Here is a 27,461-nt window from a genome sequence, read left to right as displayed (position 1 = left end):
ACTTCAATAGTAGAAAAGGATTTATCAATCATTTTAATTAACAAAGATATCGGTGAATTTAAAAAATATTAGCGTTTTATCGGTAAGGTAGGACAGTACGGCATCCCCTTAAATACAATTATTTCCAATATTATCGAGTATTGTATTTATAGCGAACAATGTTTTGTGTACGATTTATATGTTTCAACTGGAAATGATTAGAATTACAAAATTGTACAAAAAAATTAAAAATACACGACCTAATATCAGTATTATACAGTTGCAAAAATTTAAATAATTAAAAGGTAAAATCTGTCTATATAAAGTAACGGTTTATTCACTCTATTGTCTATATTCTTTTACTCTTTATCTATAGTGAAAACTGCATCGCAAATATAGTGTTGACATCATTATAAAAATAAAATAATATATTTATAATCCATATAATATTGTTCCGGATTAACATATACGAAAACAATTGACATCATGGTGGAAGAAACATGCAGACTGTGCACTAGTTTTCATTCTAGTGAAGAAATCGTTATTTCAGGTATCGTAGATTTCCAAATTCAAATAATATGACTCAACTACGAGAAAACCTATTCAACAAAGTTTAGCTTCTTAGAATAGATCACGGCCGACGGAAAAAATGTAATTACAATTTACAGCTTTATATTTATTTGTGATTAGTTTTAATGTAAATATACGTTCTTTTCTTCAATAATTACATAATTATACAGGCTGATACGAAATAACCTTTTCTCCTTAAATGTAGTATTCTTGACTCAATTCTAAAACAATTTTTCTTTACCAAAATTTTATGGGTTTGATGGGTGATTACGTGGAACGTTGCGATCAGCTACTTGCTACACGCGATGCGTGTGTGTGAAACGTTCATGCACGCATGCACACACACACGAGTGAGTGTGAGAGAGAAAGAGAGGATGAAAAAGAAAAAAATGTGTGCGTGCGTTCGTGCGCGCGTACTTGCCTCCGTGCAGTGTTGTGAGACGGGCCCGGTTTTCTTGCGCATGCGCGGCCATATTGTCTGTTAGGTTAGTATGAACAGACACGTATCTAGACGACTGTCTGCAGAGGAGGTATGGGCACGAAAGTTTTAACAACATACACCTCTTTTTGTAATTTCAGGAAAAATGAATTGACATTTATATAATATAAAGTATATACAGACATATATACACATAATTTTATATATATATATATATATATATATTTCCATAAAATAATTTAAAAATTATATTTTTCCTTAAATTACAAAAACTTACAAAATTATACGGGTGACCAATGGTACACCTTTTTACATATGGAGATACTTTACTGATGGTACGTTCGCCGCGCATGCGCGAGAAAACCGGGCCCGTCTCACAACACTGCCTCCGTGCGTGGCTAGTTTAATGTTTTGATGTCATTTTCTTCTTTCCATTGGCAACAAAGCGACTTCGATGTTTTAGATCATTGTTCTCTTGAAGAATCTTGTTTTTTGCTTTGAAACCACATTAGAAAATAACTGTAGGGGAACGTGGGGTAGAACGGCCAATGTAAGCATTGAGCAAGTTTTTCAACATATTAAAAAAAATAAATCAATCTTTTTTTTACTAAAAATATTCTTTGGAATATCCACTATAAGAAAAAACACAAGTTTATTATAAAATAATAGTTTAAATAGTCAAGAATTGCAACATATTTCATGACATGGTAGCATCTCTATAAAAAGATATCGACTCTGCACCATTGTATCCCGCGGTGCCGTTTTACCCCACGTTCCCCTATAATCTGTTCATCCTCTTTCTTTGATATTTTTTGTGTTTTACTGCGATCTGATAAATCATCAACGGTATTTGTTGTTTCACTTGTTTACAAACGCTTTTGATTTTTTTATACATTTAGCAGCCGCTTCTCGCAACATTTTTGGTCCTTTTAGATGCGTGCAAAGAAATACAATTTCGAATCTTTTAGCGTAAACAGTACTCATCATTAAATACGTCATTCTTGAGCGAAAATCGACAAAAACTGGAACTTTTTATATAAGTCTCGTAAGGGAAGAATCCCTCTACTCGTTCGAAAGCTTTTGCTATAATGGTTCTCAAACAGAAGTTTGCTCGGTTACGCTCTTACTAGACAAATTGTATATTAGAAATTTATTATTACGTAAATGTGATAATTTTTATCAAATTTTATAATTTGTAAAAGAGCATCCAGATTTACCGGAATGCATGGGAACAATTAATAATGTAGAAAAATTCGATGCTGATTTTTTCAACTTATCTTTCGAGCAAGCACACACGCTTGATTCTATGACGAGAATACTATTGGAACATACTTATGAGGCAATTATTGATGCGGGAATCAATCCAAAGAAATTGCGAGGAAAAAATACTGCCGTAATCATAGGAACGTCTATTATTGAATCACAACAGAAATATATGTATGAAGATCCTCAGGTAGAGAAAAATGATTAATTAATAAATAAGAAAAAAATAGTTGAAATGAATAATTATTAAATTTATTGTTTACACACATGAATTGTCGCTTATAATTATAATATAGGTAGACGATCTAGGCATTGTTGGATGTAGCAAATCTACAGGCAAATATGCTTTCACATTTGCTGGATTTGAAAGGATCGTCTTATACAGTTGATACAGCATGCAGCTCTAGTTTTCATGATATGGCTCTTGGGTATCATCATATCATGTTGGACCAATGCGACGATGCGATAATTGGAACGACAAATCTATGTTTAAATCCCATCATAAATCTGCAGTTCTTTCGTCTTGGTATTTTGATTAAAATTAATTAATATCTCATCAAATTCTATATCAGAGTATCCGTCTATTCATCTTTTACTTGATTGTAATTGTTAAAAGGAGGTTCATATTTGTAATTGTAATTTTGTCAGTCTTTATTTTTTATTTATTTTGATTTCATAAATTCATTCTTGAGAGATGAAATATGACTTATGAAACACTTTGTATATACATAAATATAAATACTATATGATTTTTTAGGTGTTTTGTCATCTGATGGTTACTGCAAACCTTTTGATACTGCTGCTAGCGGTTATTCGCGTAGCGAAACCGTATCGGTGCTGTATCTTCAAAAGGCAAAAAACGCTAAAAGAATTTACGCTACATGTAAGCATATTAAAATAAACAGCGATGGATACAAGCAAGAAGGAATAAGCTTCGTTTCCATCGATGCATATCCAGAGCATATTATTGACAGAATTTTACGATGAATGCGGAGTATTACTAACCTGTCTAGATTACATCGAAGTGCATGGTACCGCTACTAGAGCTGGCGATCCTGAAGAAGTTAATGCTATCCATAATGTTTTGTGTAAAAATAAAAAGGCTCCGCTGATGATCGATTCCGTAAAATCAAATCTTGGTCACGGTGAACCAGCCAGTGGTTTCGCTCAAATAGCTAAGGTAGGATAAGTAAATAGCATCTACTATAATATTTTCATGATAAGAAAAGTAATATACTGTAAATTCCGCATATATATAAAACAAAATACTCTTATTAAAATTCTTTAATTTTAAAGTAGTCTTATTAAATTGTTTGTTTATCAGCTATGTGGTTTTCTGATTACTATTACTCTTCTTTTATATTAGAAGGTCCTTTTTCTTGTCAATTAATTAATGAATAAATAAATAAATTTTTAAGTAGATGCAATACTAGAAAAATACATACTGTTGTTTATCCAATTAATTCCACTGATTTTTTAAGGTCATAATAGCATTCGAAACCGGTTTTATTCCACCAAACATTAATTACACATCACCACGAGATGATATAGATGTTCTGGTAAATAGAATCATCCATGTGGTTACAGAAGTAATGCCACTTAAAAATGGTTGCGTAGACATTAATTCTTTCGGCTTTGGAGGATCCAATGCTCATATGTTACTAAAATGGAATATCAAACAGAAAATTAATAATAGAGCACCAAACGACGGCTTGTCAAGACTCGTGACATTATCTGGACGCACAAAAGAATCAGTAAATTTGTTTTTGAATGATGTTAGTAGATATTTCAAGCAACATAATTTTTAATAATTAAAAAATATATTATTTACAAAATTTTAAGAAAATTATTTTTCTCGTAGGTCGCTAATCATTCTACAGATGCCGAATATATTCGTTTATTACATGATATTTATGCGGACAATATAGAGAGTCATCCATGGAGAGGATATATTATACTGAAGCAATGCACTTTGCAACAAAGTTCAATAAAAGAGATTCAAAATTATAAAAATGTAAAAAGATCTATTTGGTTTATATTCTCTACCTTAGACGCGCAATGGCCAGGAATGGGTATAAATATTCAATATTTTACGTTTCACGTATGATAGTACATTGAAATAATGACATGATGTAATTTCTAAATTAAAACTTTATCAGGTCGAGATTTATTAAAATTTCACGTCTTTGCAAATGCTATAAAAAAGTGCGACGATATTTTAAAATTATATGATATAAATATCATGAACATTTTAGCAAAGCAAGATGAAGAAGGATGCAAAAATGCTTTACATGCATTTGTCAGCATTGTTGCTATTCAGATAAATTATTATAAACATTATGAATATGTAAAGAAAAATATGCCCAATTTTTAAATATAATATGTATAATACAATATAATAAAAATAACTCTGTATAACTTTATAAATCGCCTTAGTGGATCTTCTAACATCTTTAGAAATTACTGCAGATTACATGATTAGTTATTCTGCTGGTGAATTGGGTTGTGCATATGCGGATAAATGTCTAACTCTTGAACAAACTATTTTATCGGCATACCTTATTGGTATAGCCTGTGTTGAAGAAAATGTGATTCACAGTCTTATGGCAGTTGTGAACCTTGATTACAAACGTCTAAAAATTATGTGTCCAGCGGACATTGAAATAATATGCTATAATAATCAAAACAGCAACATAGTATGTGGTTCTGCAGAATCCATAAAAAAATTTGTGAAAAAATTATAGGTATCGTTTTTAATTTAATTTTTAATCAAATTGATTTAACTTGAGCTTTTTGGTTTAAAAATATTGAACTCTAACAAAGATTTAATTTGTTTTATACTTCCTTGCATCAATTAACTTTGTTTGGCAGATTAACAACATTAATGTGAACGAAATCTCCTGCGATATACCATATCACAGTCATTATCTCGCATCCATAAAAACTCGACTTTTATTTGACTTGAATCAAATAATAACACGGCTAAGAAAACGAAGTCTAAAGTGGATCAGTACCTCCGTACCTTATATCGAATGGTCCAATCAGGCAGCGACATTATCTTCAGCATATTATCACACATATAGTATTTTAAATACCATACTATTTGAACAAGCAACGAATTTAATTTCAAATAACGCAGTGACTATGAACATCGTACTGATTGAGCGCACTGAGCAAGAATACCGATGTAACTTTACGAGGGATTGGAAAACTCTACATTTGTGGCTTACAACCGCAGATCGCTAATTTATATCCACCAGTAGAATTTCCAGTTAGTCGAGGCACTCCTATGATTTCTCCATCTATCAGGTAAAATACAATATTATAATTAATATCTGTACATGTTGCAGTATGTATAATTCATATATACAAATAAGCTTTTAATGTCGGGATATAGATAGGATCATTCTGAAGATTAGTTTGTAGCAATCTATCAATCACAGAAGCATATACAATCCAGAGAAAGACACATCAAAATCAGTCTCAACGACGAAAGTTTTGAGTATATGGTCGGTCATATAATCGACGGAAAAAATTTATTACCTGCGACAGGATATATTGCGCTTGTTTGGAAAACCATCGGCATGATGGAAGACAAAATATACACAACTATGCCAATAATATTTCAAGATATAAAGTTTATTCGTGCTACTCATTTATCGAATAATGTAAAATTGACAATTACGATACAAGGTATTTACCAAATTAAATCATTTTACAATTATTTTACAATAATAATGTTAAGATTATATGATATCATACTTATATTTGTAATATCGAAAAAAAACACAGATAGCGGAAAATTCGAAGTTATTATCGAAGGAGATAATGTTGTCGTAATGGGTACAGTGCATACTGTATCAAATCCGGAACAAGAAATAATTCCTACCAATCTATTGCCGGAAGATGACGAGGAAGAAGAACACATGACTGCTCGAGACATCTAAAGAGTTGAAATTACGCGGCTACCAGTACAGTGACTGGTTCCGTGAATTAAAAAGCGCATTTATTTCAGGTAGCAAAGGACATATCTCTTGGACAAATAATTGGGTAACATTTATGGATATTATGCATATACTATGCATATACTATGGATACGTTGCAATTGCATATACTTGGATACGATACTAAGGATTTATATGTACCTACTAGTATTCAAAAATTGGTGATCAATCCTGCGCTTCACATGTCAAAACTGCGGGAAATGATGACAGAAGAGTATAAACGTATGTTCTTCACCGATTAAAATATTAATAAATTAAAATTTAATAAATAAAAATTTAAAATTAAAAATTTAATAATTTAAAATTGAATATATATTAAAAACGTATTTTTATATTTTATTTATTGCATTATCATTAATATCATGTAAAGGAATTTTCTTAAGAAATTGCTATTTCAGTTGTTGTCTCATTACAGAATTATCAATACGGATATACAGAAAAATAGATACTGTTATATCTAGTGGAATAGAGATTCAAGGCGTTAGCGTTACCGCAATTTCTCGCCGAAAACTAATTTAAGATCCTGTTATTGAGGAACACATATTTGTAGCTCATTATGATCACGCAAAAATTTTTTTGAGCGAAGCGATCCAAATATCGGCGCAACTTGTGTTGGAAGATCATCAGATCATTAAAGTAACAGCCATTGAATTAGTAGAAGATGTCGATAATGTAACATTGGAAGAATTATCATCTTTGTTACTGACTGAAACTTTTAATAACATGCCGCAAATACAAGCAAATATTACTTTATTAACATTATCGAATTGTTTCAATCTTGTAGAATTGCCACAAAATGTTACAATTGCAGACTTAAACAAACCATCTATAAATGATAAAGCCTTAATAGCTGTCGGATTGAATCTCTTGACGAAACAACAAAACTCGTTAGAAAGACTTTTACCATTTATAAGAGAAGGCGGTTATCTATTAACGCGCGAAAAGGGCGACATAATTAACTACGACAAGTACTTGTGGCAATATAAATTAAATGTTATTCTTGAAAAATGAACTGAGACTGAAGTGATTGTGCTTCTGAAGAAAAAAAGTTCAGATAAAGAAAAGGCTATCGTTTATATAAATAATGACAACTTTAATTGGCTAAATGAATTAAAGTTGCTCGTGAAAGATGAAAATCAATTTGATAAAGACAGTAGAATTATAATTGTTGGAGAGGGAGAGTTTGAGTGCGGTTTGTTAGGTTTCGTTAACTGTTTGAGAAAAGAATCAGGCGGCGAACTTGTGAGTGCTTATTTAAGATCAAAAGGCTCCTAAATTCTCTTTACAAAATCCTTTTTATATACAGCAATTGGAAAAAGACATGACTATTAATGTTTTGCGTTCTAATCAGACCTGGGATTCTTACAGGCATTTAGAATTATTATGTCCAAAAGCCAAACCTGTGTCTACCGCCTACGTCACTCAAATGGTACATACTACATACAAATCTTTGCAAATCTTTAAATAATATATCAATTATTTATATGAGCAATAATATGTACGTCGTAGGCAAATAGTTACTTTAGGAAAATAGCTTTTGACTAGACAAATGCTATCTGGCTAATCAAATAGCTTTCATTTGTCTATTTGTGTTCAAATGCTATTTTCCTAGGCAAACAGCATTTGTCTGAACACTATTTAGGAAAATAGAAATAAAAATTATTTTGTAAAACAAAAATATTGGAAAGATTCGAGTGTTTCAGTTTAATAGGGGATTAATAAGATAATTAATTGAAATATACTGGTAGGTTCGTGATGATCTAAATACATTATATTGGATAGAAAACGATATACCTATTGAGTCTCATTTCGAATATTTAGTACGTGTGGTCTATTCTTCTATTAATTTTAAAGATGTAATGTTAGCTACCGGCAAACTAAATTTATTTCCGATAGCAATGTCGCAAGAAAGATTTCAGCCTACATCTCTTGGTCTGGAATACGTAGGATTCGATATCGATGGACGTCGCGTAATGGGACTTTCTGATAACAAGTAAATATAATGTCATTGAAAATGTCCGAAAAATCATTATATAAAATATCATTGACTAATATTGCTCTTTTCAGATGTATAGCAAACGTCGTTATGAAAGACAAAGATTTATGTTGGAACATACCTGATACATGGACATTTGAAGAGGCGGCTACAGTTCCATGCGTTTACAGTACGTGTTACTTCGCCTTGTATATTATTGGAAAGATGAAGAAGGGCGATAAAATACTTATACATTCTGGTACTGGAGGCATTGGACAAGCAGCTATCCACTTGGCTCTTAGCGAGGGATGCGAGGTATTTACTACCGTGGGTACAACTGAAAAGCGAGAATTTATTAAAAAAACATTTCCAACTATTATGGATGAGCACATTGGAAATTTTCGAGATACGAGTTTCGAACAAATGATAATGATGCAAACAAACAATCGCGGTGTAGATATCGTGTTAAATTCATTGACGAAAGAAAAATTAATTGCATCCGTTCGTTATTTAGCACGAAAAGGTCGTTTCCTAGAGATTGGAAAGTTTGATCTTATTTCTAACAATTCTCTAAATATAAATCTGTTTCAAGAAGGCATTCGTTTTCACGGTATTTTATTAGAGAATATGTTTGTCAAACATCACAAGCATAAATCCCTGTTGTCCAAAATGATGGCTGACGGTCTGAAAAATGGAAAAATCAAACCACTTCAGGTAAAAGTTTTCCCAAAATCAGAAATCGAGGCGGCTTTCAGATATATGACAAGTGGGAAACATATAAGAAAGGTATGCTAAAAGTATAACTTAATTCACAATATTTGTAAAGAATATTTATTTTATAACAAAATAGAAAAAAAAATTGAAATACTATTATAATTTAGACACCTCTAATATATAAATATTTTTTTAGATAATTTTAAAAATTCAAGAGGAAGACCAAGCTTTGAACGGACCTGTTATGGCACATGGTCGTTATTATTGTCTCAGTGACAGAAGCTACATTATACTAAGAGGTCTTGGCGGCTTCGGATTGGAATTAACTGGCTGATATTACGAGGAGCTAAAAATGTTGTCCTGATATCGCGAACTGGAATAAAAAATGGTTATCAGCGCATGAGAATTCAATTGTGGAAATCCTACGGTGTAAATGTACTCATTATTAAAAATATTGATATCTCTAATCGTAACGATTGTGAAAATCTCTTGCAAACTGCTGGAAGAATAGTACCGGTGGATGCAATATTCAATCTCGCTGTGGTGCTAAAAGATCACATTCTCAAGAATCAAACAAGGAATCTTTCAAATCGAAGGCTTGGGCGACGAAAATGTTGGATGAACTATCCAAAAAGATCTAGCCCAAACTACGGCACTTTGTAATGTTCTCTTCTGTTTATTGCGGCAGAAGAAAGGCTGGACAAACTAATTATGGTATGGCCAATTCCGTCATGGAGAGAGTGTGTGAGAAGAGGGCGAAGGATGGATTACCCGCACTGGCAATTTAATGGGAAGCCATAGGTGATGTGGGTCTTGTCGCTGATATGCAAGAAGAGGATAAGGAACTCATTATTGGTGGCACTTTGTAGCAAAAACTATCCAGCTGTCTCGGAATACTCGAAATATTTTTACTTCAAAGTCGACCAGTCATAAACAGCATCGTTGCTGAGAAGAAAGAATCTTTCGGAATTAACAATATGGTGGAAGCTGTCGCGAATATTCTAAGTAAATATTAGGGTTAATATTTACTTACTGTGCACGGGTGTACACAGTCTCGATTGCTTGTATTACTTATATGATTATTATTATTATAATGATAAACTTTTGCATAAAATATAATAAATTATATATATATCTTAATTTTATATTACCAGATATTTTATATTACCAGATAAAAGACATGAATATGATAAGTTAAAATATATCTCTGGCTGAGTATGGAACAGACTCTATGATGGTTGTGGAAATCAAGCAAACCATGGAACGAGAATTTGATATCTTTCCCACTGCACAAGAGAGAGAGAGATACGGAACCTTACGTTTGCAAAACTCATTGCGATGTCTAACGCAAATAACGATAATACACAAGCTGAACAGTTAATAGAAATAACAAAACCAGATAACGTTGCGAAATTATTCGGTATCGTAAAAGACGAAGATTTCATGACAGAAATTTGTTTAGATCTTTCTACTAAAAAAGAGGAAGATACAGCCCAAGTATTTCTTATACCAGGAATTGATGGCTGTGGAACTGTATTTAAACACTTAGTATCGAGTGTTAAATTTTCTCTAACATCCCTACAATATAGCACAAACAATATTGAGACTACAAACATAATATCGGAGACGACAAATTATCTTTTTTGGAAGTATCGCGTGATCTGAATGGAACTTATTTTTTATAACTTTTTTTGTGCTGAATTCAAATCCGGCCGCAAGATTACTCTAGTATGCCATAATTTTGAGAAAAATGGCGTACTGTAACTTTGTCTGTCATTGAATATGTCTTTTTAAACCTTATAACTTTTATTTTTTTGAAATATTTTTTTCTAAATGCATTGTTTATGAGATATGCGACCGTTTCTGGATTTTAAAAACACTCTGTATATGTACTCTGTTAAATTTTTTGGATTTTATGTTGAAGTATAATCATTAACGATTCTTTTAATAGGTCTATAAATTATGTTTGCCCCTTCTAAGTTATAGTACTTTAAATATTACCAAAAACCTTTTCTTAAAGTTTCTATCCTGTTTCTCAAAATTGTGACATGCTAGAGTAATTCTATAGCCGAATTCAACATAAAAAAAAATCTACAAAAACTTATGGGGTTGATTCAAGTCTTAAAATCTTGATAAACTGTAATTTTATGGTTTATTAATATAAGAATTATGTATGTGTGTATTTTTTGTTAAAACCGTAGGCATCAAATTTGCTGTATTATTTTAATATTTTTACAGCACGTATCATCAAGATTAAAAGATGGAAAAGATTTTGTAATGGTAGGATATTCTTTTGGATCTATTTTCGCAATTGAATTAGCAAGAAAATCGGATTATGAATTATAAAAAGCGACTTGTACTCATCGATGGTGCTCCTCAACAATTGCGAATAATGTACGAATATTATACACTATATTCTAACGATATTGAACTTCAAATTGATATTTTAACCAATCTTATGGAAGTTTATAAACCAGGAACCAGTGAAAAGGTACAATCTTTTTCTTTATGTACATGAAGTATATTTCTAGTTACAAATATCTTATGATTCTTACATTTTCTTCATTTAATCAATAGTTATTAAAAAACAATTATATTAAACGTCTTTAACTTTTTGCGATCTGGTATTTCTAACATTTTTTTTCAGTAGGTTCATATGCAATTCAATTATTTCTACTTATATCCTATGACGGATATTTTTCTATATTTCAGTAGTCTCTTATGTTACATAACACACATAAAAAAAATCTTCGCAAAAGTATATCCAATCATAATACTACAAGAAATATTTTCGGAATCGCTAGAATGTTTTGTAAATAATCATAAATTTTTATGTCGAGATAGACTCATAGTTTGGAACATAAAGTAATATTGAGATTCAGTAAGACTGCAAAAAGTTAAAGTCTAGAAAAATTTTTTAAAGTTATTTAAAAAATGTGTATAAATTCATATTCAACAAATTTTAATGATACTGAGGGACTGTAAATTTTGGGAGGAGCGGTTTGATATTTTTGCCAAATACTTTTTAGCAATAAAAAATACATCACTTTCATTCATAAATCTGAAAACACTATGTACAACACTATATACAAACATATAGTCACTCTTCGACAATATGATCCTTCTACACTATCGCATATTAAATCACCCATAACGTTGCTCAAAGCTAGCTTATCACATGTACCTGATATTGAAGAGGATTATGGTTTGCACAAGGTATTTTGAAAAAATTTTGTCAGAATCTACATCCAATAAATTTATTTTAACAAAATTTCACTATTAACGAATTATATTATATTTCAGATAACTCAAAATAAAGTGAAAGTACATTATATCGAAGGTGATCACTTAACGATTTTGAGCAACAAAAAAGTGACAACTGCGATTAATGGAGAGAGAGAAGAGAATTTTTAATTAATTTTGATTATATTATTAATTGTGATGCATTTTAATATAGATATATTAATGTATTATTTGGTGTCAGTTTTTTGTGCATGTTCAACAAACATGTTAATAAAATATATGTATAATAAAGTGTTATGCAATTGATACAAGACGTTTCTTTGAATGTCAGAAGATTTTCTGACAATTGAAAAACAACATTTAAATTACCATTTTTTAAAATTATTTCTTCATTTTCTTTTGCTACTAAATTTCTTTTACATATTGTATAAATATAAATAAATATTATAATTATGTTATATATTAATATAAATATTGTAAGATATCATCTATGATGTCATATATCTATGTTTGCATTTACTTACTATTCTTCTATTGGCTATTCTAATATGCGTCTGTATACACGGTAAAATTAAATAATATTTATATATTCTAAGTACGTTGCTTAACAACAAAATAACAAGAGGGTTCGTCACGTCGGTTGATGCTGCAGATTCGTCTTTTACCGATATCTGCGCGAGTGATCGGTTGTGTCTAAGATCCTTTCCGTGTTTTAATCGATTAAAGTCCTATAATTATATTAAGAAAGTTGTGTTAACTTTTACTTTCTTTTATATATAAATAAATACTTGTGTTTAACATTCTAAATAATAGTGAGTGTTATTATTATACAAGTTCAAAATATATTTCACGCAACATTATCAATAATATCTTTCTCCCGTGGAAACATCCTGACGAGTGTATAAACAGATTGGCTTTAATTAAAAGCTATCTTACATATGTTTCTTTTTCTAGCATATATTGAAGAAGATGCAAAATCAAAAAAAAAATTTCATTGTCGGTTATTCATTTGGATCTTTAATCGCTATCGAATTAGCAAGATTATTAGAAGCTAAGAATTTCTCTGGACGTTTATTACTTATAGATGGAGCTCCTGATCAAATAAAATATTTGACTGAAAAGCTTTTTTATTATACTTCAGAACAAGAGTTACAAAATAACATTTTACTTTATATAATAAAAATGTATTTTGATTCTAAAAGTGAAATGGTTAGTTAATTATTAAAAATATATTATAACTTTTTATTGCAAAAGTGATATAATTAACTATGTTTATACATAATTAATAGAAGGAAAGACTATATGAAATAACTTATTAGAGTATACATTATAATAACTTGTTAGAATGTGCATTAAAATAATAAAATAAATTAAATTTTTTATTTTCTTACTTTATAATTTTTTCATAATTTAGATTTTAAAAGATTGTAAAGTTTCTGTAACGTTTTTCTTGACTAAGCAAATTTATAATAATAACAATATATATATACATACATACATATATATGTATATATATATATATATATATAAGTTATATAATATTAAAAATAACATGATTACAACAAAGATTTCTTCAGGAATGGACGCATATATTTTTTAATAAATTTGGATGTGCTAATTTCAAGTTTGGTCGTAAAAGTAATAGCTTATCAGAAGTTTAAGAAAATTAAATGTGCAAAAAACTACAATTCGATTTTTGCAATCTTTGAATAGCAATATTTTCTGACGTGATAAAGGATTTATCACTGTTCAAATTAAAGATTAAACATTTCACTTTACGAAGATAATATGCAAAGCTCCTGAAAAAACGACAATTTATAAAAAATAGTACTAAATTAATAAAAAATGCAATTTTTGTTATATTAACTTATTAAAGCCTATATGAAATTCAGCTGCGATAGCAAAAATTATTTTATGTTTAATACATAAATACACACACTGTCCGACACAATTTTTGTAATATGAGTGTGAATAGTCATTTTCAACGCATTTATTCTTGCTGAACACAAGTCCATTTTTAAGATTTTGCTACCACATCACAATTTTGAGAAAATTGCATCAAAAGAAAAATTTAGTCCCAGTGCTAATACCATGAAAATCATGAATGCCTCAAAACTTCGTTTCGACGCTATTTTTTCATAATTGTGACGTGATAGCCAAATTGAAACCGGATTCATGTTTAGCATACAAAAATACTTCGGAAATGATTATTCACACTCGTGTTACAAAAAAAAGTCAAGTTTCGTTACACATTTTAATTATCACTGTGTGTATGTATCTAAAATTGCAAAAAATCACGATTTTTTATACCAATAATCTTAATTTTATCAATATCATAATGAGTTAGAATATTTTTACAGTCAGATTTAAATTCAGTATATTCAAATTTATTAAAAAGTTTATGCCATTTTTTCTTGAAATAAAATGTTTTTTTTTTGTCCGACAGTATAATGGAAACATAATGATTATTATTTGAGCATATACATATATAAAATCGAAATTAAATTATAACACTAATTTCAAATAATAAATTATCACTAATAATCAAATGAAAAAAATAATTTTACGTATTAGTTTAAAAATCCAAAGGAAGTAACCTAATAATAAAGATACAGACGTGCAGTATTTCTTATACGCAAGAATGTAGTACATTATCCTTAATTCAAAATGTAAATTATTATTGTACACAGACTGTTAATAATGCACATAATGTAATATATATTATTATTTACAGCCTTTATTAGAGATGAATAATTGCAGTACATGGAAAAAGAAATTAGAACTATTTTTGGCTCACTTTTCGAAGGAAGTCAGTATATTGGAATTAACTGTGGAAAATAAAAAAAATATTATATTCGACATTTTATGATCATATAAAAGCTATACAAAATTATGATATAACATCATTGTCACGCCTTAAGTCATCTATAATATTATTAAAACCCACACTTACATCTACCACTTTTATTGAAGAAGATTATGGTTTACATAAGATAAATAGTTTAACTAGAGCATATCATTTTTAAGATAATTTTTATAAGAGAAACTGCATTTAGATTACCGAAAGTGCAGTGCAAATTCACTACGTGGAAGGTATTCATCTTACAATGATGCACCGAAAAAATCATATTCTCATTTTAAGAATATGCCACTTATTTTTAGAATATCTTCCTTTAAAATAAGCGCCAAGAGGATTTTCTTAACTAAAGACAGAAATCCTCAAGAAATAGAAAAGTATTAAATATTCTTAATATGTAAGAATATATACATTTCTAGTCTTGAGGCTTTCGTGACCATTAGAATTGTCTAAACTGGGGACTTCCGGAAGGATGCCGCGTGATTAAACAGCGTAATGCACGCAATGACATTTCGCAAACGTTGCAGTTTGCATCTTCAGGGCTAAGAGCCCCGATACTGAGCTCTCTTGAGTTGGGGTTCTTATATCTTGCGAGAGGTTTTTCTATCTACGGGAAAAATATACCGTAATGCCCTCTAGTGGTGTGAGCGCAAATAGGGTTTGTATGATACAATTTAAGAATATTTTTTTTATTTCATATACTATTCTTAACAAAAGATCATTAGAGGGGAATATTCTGAATTTTTTAGAATATTTTATTGGAGGAAAGCTTTAGAAGGAAATATTTAATTTATAATTCTTCTAAAATAGAGAATACAATTTTTTCGGTGTGGACAATGACGAAATAGCATCATTTATTAATGAAACTTTGTAAATTAAAAAATTATGATTCTTACAGATATTATTATTTTTTATATATTTTTTTATACATTTTTTCTTTTCATAATAATAAATTGTTCTATGAAAGTACATATTAAGAACATATAAAAAAAATATATTAACATTTTGAATAATAATTTTGACATATTTGACATTTTTTATTTTGTATCTTACATCTTAATATATACTTTCATAAAACAGTTTACATTTGCAAAAGGATAGACAAATATCTGTAAAAGTAATAATATCTATAATATGATTATGTGGACGGTAAGGCTCGTGATTTTATCGGTTTTACGGTTAATCGGTTAATCGGATATCCGGTTAATAACCGATTAAACGATTTTACGGTTACGGTTAACTGATATTACACCGGTTATTTATATTAACTGCGAATATGTGTGCACAAGGACGGTGCATTTCTTAGTGTACTAGGCATTAATGCCTTCTTGTGTGAAATTAGCCGTTAACTTCAAAACGACAAAATGCTCTTGTGTATACTCTCTCCACAATGCTAGTGTATTCTGTTCACACGCTGTAAGCGTACTGTTCGATTTATACTCTAGCATCTCTAACTGGTAGCATAACTTTCTTCTCTTACATCGTGAGTCTATTGTGATTTAGAATTTAAAAAAATATATATAAATATGCCGAAAAAAACTAGTTGGGTATGGAAGTACGCAGATAATCTGATGCTGGAAAAGATGTAATATGCAAGATTTGTAAAGCAATTTTATGCTATAGTGGCTCCCCATCGTCTATTGCAAATTATCTAAAAAGGTTCATAATGAAACATCTAATGTTACTACAGAAAACTCTACTGAAAGGTACAATTTCCAAATTAATATTTTGATTAATATCTGTATTATCAAAATTTGTGCCATTTTTACGTTTGAATTTTAAATAAATATAATTATATCAATTGTAAATATTATTCTTTATATTAGTATATAAATTATAACAAATAAATTTATATTTTTATAACAATCACAAATATAAATTAATAAAAATAATAATATAATCAATAGCAAATTAAATTTAAGCATATATTTAAATATAAATTGTATATGATTATATTATAATTGTCTATAATGGAAAATTGTAAATAATGGAAAAATATCTATAAATATAGTATTATTGATTTTAGTGTTGAATCTTGTGATATGCGCATGTCTGAAGTTAAAAATTCAATGGAACTTCCATCGACTAGTACTTCGCGAAAACGTAAAAGAAAAAATAATGGAGAAAATTATTGCAGCGCGGAAAGGCAAGAAATGATTTCTCAGAGTATAACATGTTTAATCGGAACAACTTTACTACCTATCTCCTTTGTTTCTTCTGATGGAGAGTTTATTAGAACCTAGATACAAAGTTCCATGTGCGCAAACAATTTGTTCGCGCTTGCAATTTTTATATGATAAAATAAAAAAAGAACTTTTAAATAATTTAAGCAAAGTATATAGCGTTTCTTTAAGCATTGATGAATGGTCATCAAGAATGCAAAATTCATACATGTCAGTCGAAGCCTAGTATCTTGATGAAGAATGTCAATTGCATCGCGTAACATTATGCAATTTGTTGCTTAAGGGACAAGCAACTGCAAAAAATATTTCCGAAACTGTGCAGTCCGTAATAGAAGAGTGGAATTTAGAAGGCAAAGTTCTAGCTATAGTACATGATAGTGCAAGAGCCATGATGGCTGCAGGGAATTTAATGAATAATATTTCTCACAGCCTTAAATGTAATGCTCATTTACTTCAGTTATGTATTAAAGATATCTTGAATGATATATCTGATTATGAAATATGCACAAAAGAACATGTTATCACAACCCACTTTCACAAATCTAATGTAGCAAGTCAAGCTTTGACTCAAAGACAGATACAACTTAATCAAAAAGAGGAGCGTCTTACTCAAAGCTGTGAGACTAGATGGAATTTAAAACTTGACATGTGTGAAAGTCTTTACAAAATCGAAAAGCAATATCTCTTGTATTGGCTGATACACATTTAACTTCAAATGAAACAGCTCAAAAACTTGAAATTACTGCTACAGAGTGGACTATAATGGACGAAATGGTAAAAATATTAAAACCATTTCAAGTAGCGACTACTCTGTAGACTACTATTTTGTAGTGAGTCAAACATAACTTTATCGACAGTGAGGCCTATTATTATGAGCATCATGGAAAAACATATGCTTATTTTGCCAACCGATAGCGAAAATTTAAAAAAATTCAAAACAGCAGCATACTCTTCTCTTAAACGGAGATTTAACATTAAAGATATTCAATTGGAGCCAATTTCAGCAGCACAAATTGCAACATTTCTCGATCCAAGATACAGAAGCTTAGATTTAGAATCAACTGAAGTAAAATCAGACATTATTGCACATATAAAATCTCTGTATAATGAAGATGAGCCAATGGAATTAGAAAACGATGAAAATAAAAGCCAAACCGCTTTAGATTTTTTGCTCCAACCAGAATTATCGAAGAAAGATTGGACTTGTCAATTTGATTTATATTTAGCTCAATCACAAATTGATTATAATTTAGATCCGCTGTTTTGGTGGAAAAGTCACAGCGATAAATTTTCAACTTTATTCAAACTGGCTATACAGTATTTGAGTATTCCAGCTACATCAACTGCATCTGAAAGAACATTTTCAACTGTTGGTAACATTGTTACATCAAAAAGAAGTTATTTGTTACCAGAAAATGTGAATATTTTAACTGTAATTTATTAAAATAAGAAAATCATTATTAAATTAATATAATAGCATATATGTGAAATATGAATAAAATGTAAATATTTAAGAAATAAAATATTAATATTATTAGGTGTTATATATAAGTTATATTTACATAAATATATTATACTACCTAAATTTACTATATTATTAATACATAATTATTAATATATGTATAATAAAGATTAGGAGAAAAAAAGTACATAATATAATTTCAAGTAGGGAGCGTCAGGCTATAATTACTTAATTGACTATTAATTGTTGCTTTATTTGTTTATTAATTGTATTAATTTGCTTTTTTATTAAATACCCGTCATTAATTTTAAACAAACTGTAATAGAATAATTGTTTTCAATAAATAAAAATTTATATTTAAAAATAATTTTGTTCTACAAACGAGTAACCGCCTTATATAATACATATAATACAATTAACCGTATAATACACCCGTATTATACGGTTAATTGTATTATATGTATTATATAAGGCGGTTACTCGTTTGTAGAACAAAATTATTTTTAAATATAAATTTTTATTTATTGGAAACAATTATTCTATTACAGTTTGTTTAAAATTAATCATAACCGTAATCATAAAATCGTAAATATGGGTTTTAATCGGTTATTAACCGGATATCCGGTTAACTGGTTAACCGGTTTTCACGAGCCCTAATACAGAGTATTCCAAAAATCTTGAAATAGTCGAATATTTAAACAATGCATTTTAGAAATAAAATATTTCATATAAAGGTCATAAAATTTAAAAGAATGCATTTAATGATGACATGAGTTTCACCGTAGATGACGTTGCCAAGTTCAAGTAAAGGTCAACTTTATTTTTTCAAATATAAACTTCTTTTTTTTATCATACAGTTTTGTAGCTAACACTAAGATGTTTACAAAATAGTACAATATTGCTCAAACCTATTATTGTTTGAGTTATCAATTGACAAATTCCAAGTATCGCCGGCATTAACGTTATTCGTTAGCAAGATGTATTACGTGGAGGTTACACGGTCAAATTTACATTTTTAAGTAAATTTTAAGAAATTTTAAGATAACTCATCGAAATAATAGCACATTACTATTTTATTTATGTTTACAACATTTAGAAACATCCTGACATTACGGAAATGCTGAAAAAAATAGCTCTCATTAAGTTTCTCGTGACGAATATAGAGTTCAAGAAAACATTGTAAAAATATTATATTAGGTTGATGTAAAAATAATTGCGGTATTTGTTATTTTAAACTTTGATGATTCTTTTGGAATATATTTTTATTTAACTATGTTCATGTAATATACCACTTAAAAACACGAAATTCTCCAGGTAGAAATTTGCCTCGATTTGTCAAGATTAAATACAGGGCCTAAATAGAAAAATACAGTTTGAAATATCCATTTAGGTTCAGAATAGATTCTAGAAATTGACCTTGATTTTACCAAGAAAAAAATAATTAGAATAATAGTCAGAAAAATCTACGTAGGTCCTATATTGACTGCCAAATTATTCTCAAATTAGATATGAAGCTATGGGGCCTGGATTGAATAATCTAGTTTGAAATACCCTGATAGGCCCAAAATATAAACCATTATCCTTTCCCAAGATAAAATTAATTTACAAAATACATTAAATAAGTTGTCAGTTCACAGAATTGTATACATTTTTGTAACAATTTTGTCGTTTTTTTTCGTTATATATAATAAGTGGTAATATAATTTTGAGATACTTGAAATGAATGACATCGAAAATATATGGACATTCTCACGATTGAGGAAACGAAAATACTATGCAAGAAAAAAAAATAGAGAAAAAAATGTTTTTAAATATCAATAGTGATGAGGTTAATAATGACGTGCAAGGCGATAAAAATGTAAAAGAAAATTTCGAAGTCGGTGAAAATACACTACACAAAGAATTTGAGACTGATGGAAGTACAAACAGTGATATAATTGAAGCTGATGAAAATGTTGATGCCAAAGAAAATGGTTCAGATGACGATGAAATTAATGAAACAACAGATGAAGAAATTGAAGATAGTGAGAATGAACCCGAAGATGAGATGGTAAAATTACGCGATTAGATTGTTAAATGTCAAGTTCCACACGTTTCCAAATTTTATTACATATTTTATATGTGCAAATAAAGCATTTAAACTACATTTATACAATATAGTTTTACAAACGATGTCAATACGAACGCGGGTCTCACGCAATAAATCTTAGAAATACGCAGTCATCGCCATTTGTCAGTAAGACAATCATCCCTTCATTGGTTGAGGGCGAGAAACAACAACTGTCCACCAACAACAAATTATGCGTTTTTTCAGATGCGTAAAGTTGTAACATCTATAAACAAATTTGAAAAAAGATTTTTTTGTAAAAAAAAACGCTAAACTATGCCGTGTTAAAATTGTAAAGATGAATAATAAAATTAAAGATTTTGTTCTCCCGTCTCACGCTTATTTTTGTGTCCATTATGTCTTTAAAAAAAATTGCCAGAACGCTCTTCTCAATAGAATCCGACATCTCACCTCCAATAAATTCGCAACTATACTAATAAGGCAGATCTAAAGGTCGAGGAACTACCTTTCTAATATTCAGACAAACATCCTGTTATTCGAAATATTCGTCGTCTAACAAACAAGTTTTTATGTATTTTTTAATTCCTGTAATATGTCATAATACGTTTCGTTTAACAATTCTGTATCCTTATTTGAATTTAATCCGTTATTCTGTTCCTTAATGTGTAACATTTCCGAAATAAGTCTCTTATGGTAATTAGATTCATAATCCAAAATTTTCGTCATCCCAATTAAATGTATGTTTTTCTTTTAGAATGTGTTCCGAAATAACCGAATGCCTGTCTGAATTTAATTTTATATTGTTCTTTTATGCGTGTCTGTAATTGTCTTTTAGTCTGTCCCACGTATGACGCGTTAGAACCATTACAATTTATTTTATATATGACATTCGAATTCGTCATGAAAAGATTCTTGTCTTTTTGTACCTTTATAAATTTATTCAAACATCGATATCCTATTAAAAGATCTGTTTTTTCAATCTTTGAAACAATCATTTCAGAAAGATTTTTTACGTATGGAACAACAAAAATCTTTTTCATTTCTCTGTCATTATTTTTATCGGAGTATGTTGTTCGTTCTATTTGGTTGTTTTTAATAATTTTTTTGGAAATGAGATTGTTGATTCTTCTATTTACAATTTTGAATATCATTTCAAGAGGGTAACCGTTGCTCAGTAATATGTTAATTGTTAATGTAATATTCTTTTGATGGAATTGTGAATGTGACAACAATAAAGCTCTATCAATCATATTATAAATAATCTCGATTTTTTGGCAGAACGAATGATTCGAAAAGAAAGACAGTAATTTTCCTGAAAAAGTTTTTTTGCGAAACCAATCAATGTAAATAGTGTTATTTTTTATCTTAATTAACAAATCCAAAAACTTAAGCAACAGTCTGCCTCGCATTCTAATGTGAATTTCAATCGATCATGATAATTATTAAACGCGTTCACAATTTTAGAAACTGAATTTGTTGGAGCGGCCATTATATCATCAACATATCTATAATATAACGATGTGTTTAAATCTAACGAATTTAGAACTGATGTTTCCAAGTCCTGCATAATTAAATCGGCAATCATGGGTGATAATGGAGATCCCATAGGACACCCATGAGTTTGTTTATAAATTTTATTATTAAATGTAAAATACGTCGATGTCAATACAAAGTTAGGTACCTAACCTAACCGCAAACACAAATTCGTCCTGTGGCAATGTAGTATAGGTTTTTATGTAATCCCAACGCTTGTTAATACTGTTGATCGCAAGATCCAATGGTACATTTGTAAATAGCGAGACTACATCCAAAGAAATCAAAACGTCATTTACATCAATTTTTTTGCCCGAAAGTTCACTATATAAATTATAAATCATAGCTATTATTCACATGACTTGTTGCAATCGGCACGCTATTTAATAATATTTTATGTATGAAACAGGCCAACGAATACAATGCCGTGTTAATAGACGAAACAATGACTCTGAATGGAATATCTTTTTTATGTATTTTCGGGAGACCGTAGGCTTTCGGTAGTAAGGAATCACTAGAGTGTAACCAATAATATTCTTTTTTTGAAATCAATTCTTCCTTTAACCATTTTTTCAATAAGTTATTAAGATCCCTCTCTATTTTTAAACACGGATTGTTCTTAATGCACGAGTAACTGTTTTTATCCTCCAAAATTAACTCAACTTTTCTGATGTAATCTAATCTATCCAATGCAACTGTGACGTTGCTTTTGTCTGCGCGAGTAAAAATAATGTTCGGATTGTCAATACAAAATTTTTTTGTTGTTTTTTGCATCGCAAATAAATTTTGTTGTATTAGGTCTTTTTTACTATTATTATGCAAAAATTTATTAAAATGATAAATGGCTGTGTTACGGATTGTCGGTAAATTCATTATGTTGTTTCTTTTTTCCCCGCTTTCGATATCTTTTATAAATTCGTAAATGGCTATTTTTTTATCTTTATGTGGGAGGCAAAAATTACTTCCTAACTGTAGAAGATTAGAAACATCAGAAGGGATATCGACTGTTGACAGATTGATGAACCAATTATTGTTGGTTTGTTCTAGAGGATGGTTAGTGCTCATAGAAAAATCTTTAGCTTCGACATGTATGTTAAAAGAAGAATCTTTTCCGATTTCTGTATTATTCTGCGTGTATGATATAGGATGTAACTTATCATTGTCCATAACGATACTGTATTCTATCGGTCTTATTCTCATCATATCAAAAGAAACTTTTTTTTCTAGTAACCAATTCAACTTTTTTCCATGAGTATGATGTAATCTATTATAATATTTATTGATAGAACCCATGTATATATATATATATATATATATATATATATATGTATATCGTATATAATGTAAGGAATTAGAAATTATGTTCGACGGTTATTTTTCGAGTTTATATTTTGTTCATGTTTTGTTTGTATTTATCACCTTCAATGTATTATTGCCGAACGAGAGGTCGAGGACGCTTAACGCTTTTTGAGGCAGAAGACGAAAGACTGACGACGGGAACGGTCGACGAGCGAGCGAGTATAGTTTTGTCTTTCCGATCCGTCAGTTTTCCTATATATATATATATATATGTTATCGTTGTACGGGAATCGAATATATTTTATTAATTATACGTACTATCAAATTAATTCTCGGGTTAAAATTCATTTCACTAAATCCCGATAATTCCCTACACAATTTGGGAGCTCGTCCGGGATAGGAGCAGATAGGAGCGGATTGAGTCGTGTCGGAATGGATCGTTTGAAAAAGACGTTGTGAAAGATTAAAGTTTTTAAGAAAGAAGAGTAACGTTAAATACTAATTAGTGACTCTGTTGTTAGACTATCAAGTATGCGTGCAAGATTTTAGACGAAGTGTCGAGAAATTGTGTGTGTGCCAAGCAGACGGCAGGTACGTTATCAGTGCGAAGATACGTTGCGTGTGTGTCGACGACGAGTGAATTTTTCGGCGACGATCATGTCGAATCCTCGCAAAATTAAAGCAACGGAACTTAAGGGGCGTTTAGAGAGCTATGGACTGTCCACTGCTGGGACAGATCCCGAGCTTATTGCTCGTTTGGAGGAAGCGGATCCGTTAGGTGAGTGGATAATTGAGGAGAGTACGGATAGCGCCCGCCGCGATGACCCTAGAGAGGATTTTCATGCTCTATACCAGCTGGAAATAGAACTTTACAAGCGTGAGAAAGAGATCGCTGAGCGTGAGCTTGAACTTCTTTGTCGAGAGAATGATTTGTTGCGTGTAAGCAGGAACGTAAATTCTGAATCAAGAGCATCGGGAAGAGACAATTGCGAAAAGCAATAGTAGTATGTCCACTTCACTATACCTACGGTTAAATTTAACGACAATCGCAGACTTACTGGCGGATTTTGACAGCAACTCTAGCAATTTTGATACATGGCAGCGACAGCTAGAACTTTTAAGGGCAACATATAAATTAGATGACGATCATATGAAGATTTTGATCGGAATGAAACTAAAGAAAAAGGCTCTCGAATGGTTTTACTCGAAACCTGAATTTATTTCTGTGATCTTTGACATCCTGATTCTTGAGTTGAGGGCAATGTTTGGGCATAAGCAGAGCAAAATGACGATCCGTAAAAAATTCGAGGCGCGTGCTTGGAGGAGAGAGGAGACATTTTACGAGTACGTACACGAAAAATTGATCATGGGCAACCGTGTACCAATCGATACTGACGAAATGATAGACCATGTGATAGAAGGGATACCCGACGATGTGTTACGTAACGAAGCATATATCCAGCGTTTTACAAGCATAGAATCGTTGTTAAAAGCATTTGAAGCAGTGACATTACGCCGACAATTTCGAATCGAGCAGACAAAAGGAACGGCACAACAACAGATGAGCGAGGTAGCGCGACTAATTGGAGTGAGAGAGACAGTAATAATAATAACAGCGAGAAAAGGAAAGCGTGGCCGGACGTCAAGCGTTGCTTTAACTGTGGCGTGCGCGATCATGTTAGTGCCAATTGTCCATCAAAAAGTCTGAGCACTAAATGTTTTAAGTGCGGAGAGTTCGGACACATAGCGGTAAAATGTACAAAAAAAATAATGCGCCCAAGAGTTCGTGCGTGGTAGAGCATTCCTCGCGTAGAAAATATATGAAAGCTGTTGAGATCAATGACGTGAAAATCGAAGCGCTCATTGATACGGACAGCGACATTTCGTTAATGCGTGCGGATGAGTACAAAAATAGGATCTCCTAATTTTCGAGCAACTAAAACGCGTTTTTCATGAATAGGATCTAACGAAATAACCGTTTTGGGAGAATTTGAAGCGCAAATTACGATCGACGAAAATTCATATCCGATTCTCATACGAATCGTTTCTGACACGGTATCGCGGCAAAAATTATTAATTGGTACCGATTTCTTAGATACGGTAAAGATGACTGTTAAGCAGGGTGCCATTATGATTAGTCCGAGTTGTAAATCAGTAGCCGACGGAGACGTTTTGGATGTGCTTTCGATTGACGTATGCGAAACGAACGCGATAAATGTATCTCACATGCAAAATGAACATAAGCAGGTCGTCACAATGTTGATAGAAAATTACCGACCAAATAGAATTCTCGATTCTGACATTAAGATGACGATTATTTTAAAGGACGACGAACCCGTGTACCAAAGAGTGAGACGGTTGTCACAGGCGGAGAAGAATATTGTTAATGCTCAGATAGACGAGTGGCGAGAGCAGGGTATTGTGCGACCTTCTACATCCGATTTTGCAAGCCCTGTTGTGCTCGTTAAAAAGAAAGACGACACTTACAGACTTTGCGTAGATTATAGATTGCTTAATAAAAAAATAATAAAGGATCGATATCCATTACTGTTGATCGAGGACCAACTCGATCAGTTGCAAGATGCGAAATTTTTTAGTACACTCGATTTAAAAAATGGATTCTTCCATGTGCGTGTGGATGAATCAAGCGTGAAATATACGTCGTTTATTGTTCCCGACGGCCAGTTTGAATTTTTACGAATACCCTTCGGCTTGTGTAATTCGCCATCGGTATTTCAGAGATTCATTAACGCGACGTTTAGAGATCTAATTCGAGAAAAAATTGTAACAGACTGTAAGGCGTTCGCGTTGACCATGTTGAAGAAAGACCTGTGCGTAAGAGTGGCTAGATGAGCATTGCTGTTAGAAGAATTTGATTATAGTATAGAGCACCGCCCAGGCAAAGGCATGGTGCACGCCGACGCTCTCAGTCGAAACCTTCTGCGCAGGAAGAAGATGAAGAACTACGAAAACTCATTGACGCAACCGAACATGGGGAAGTAACCAATCATCTAACCTGAGGCGGCATTTTATACAAAGAAATAGACGACGACATTCGAGTAGTCGTTCTGAAGACGATGCAAATGCAAATTATAAGGAAGGCTCACGAGCAAGGACATTTTGGAGCAAGCAAGACGGAGGCATTAATAAAGAGAAATTACTGGATTCCGGGCTTACGCACTAAACTGAGAAGATCCTACAAAATTGCGTAGCCTGCATTCTCGCTGAACGGAAGCACGGTAGACAGGAGTGCTTGCTGAACCCGATTGAGAAGGGAAGCGTGCCGCTAGATACGTTCCATGTCGACCATTTAGGCCCTTTACCGTCAACGAAAAAGAGTTATGTTCATATTTTCACAATCGTGAACGCATTTTCGAAGTTTACGTGGTTATATGCGACAAAATCCACAAGCGCAGCCGAGGTAGTTAGTCGCTTGAGGAAGCAATCGTCTACCTTCGGTAATCCGAGGAGAATTATTTCTGATAGGGGTTCCGCGTTTACGTCAAGAGAATTCTAGGGACTACTGTGACTCAGAGGGCATCGAACATCAGTTGACTATGACGGGAGTTCCAAGAGCCAACGGCCAGGTTGAGCGCCTGAATCGTACCTTGATACCGCTGCCAACTAAACTATCAGCTCCGAGGCCTCATAAATGGTATAGACATCTGGATGTCGCTCAGTTATGTCTTAATATCACGCTTCATAGATGCATTAGAATGACACCCTTCCGTGTTCTTTTGGGTGAGTGTCCCCGCATCCGTGATGACCTGCGGATCAGAGAGATTCTCGAGGAAGAGTTTATTGCTTCATTCAGTGATGACCGAGACGAGCTGCGACGACAAGCTAAAGAAAATATTGAAAAGATCCAACGC

The 27,461-nt window shown here is 31.3% G+C and overlaps 1 pseudogene; it reads left to right on the top strand.

Moving 5' to 3' along the window:
- Positions 1 to 433: 433 nt before the first annotated feature.
- LOC140674148 (fatty acid synthase-like) lies at positions 434 to 15,979 on the top strand (annotated as a pseudogene).
- The last annotated feature ends 11,482 nt before the right edge of the window (positions 15,980 to 27,461 follow it).

Source organism: Anoplolepis gracilipes, chromosome 15 (assembly GCF_047496725.1).
Source record: "Anoplolepis gracilipes chromosome 15, ASM4749672v1, whole genome shotgun sequence".
Taxonomy (NCBI): Eukaryota; Metazoa; Arthropoda; class Insecta; order Hymenoptera; family Formicidae; genus Anoplolepis; species Anoplolepis gracilipes.
The sequence above is the reverse complement of the archived record's forward strand: the minus strand, read 5'-3'. Positions and strand labels throughout refer to the sequence as shown.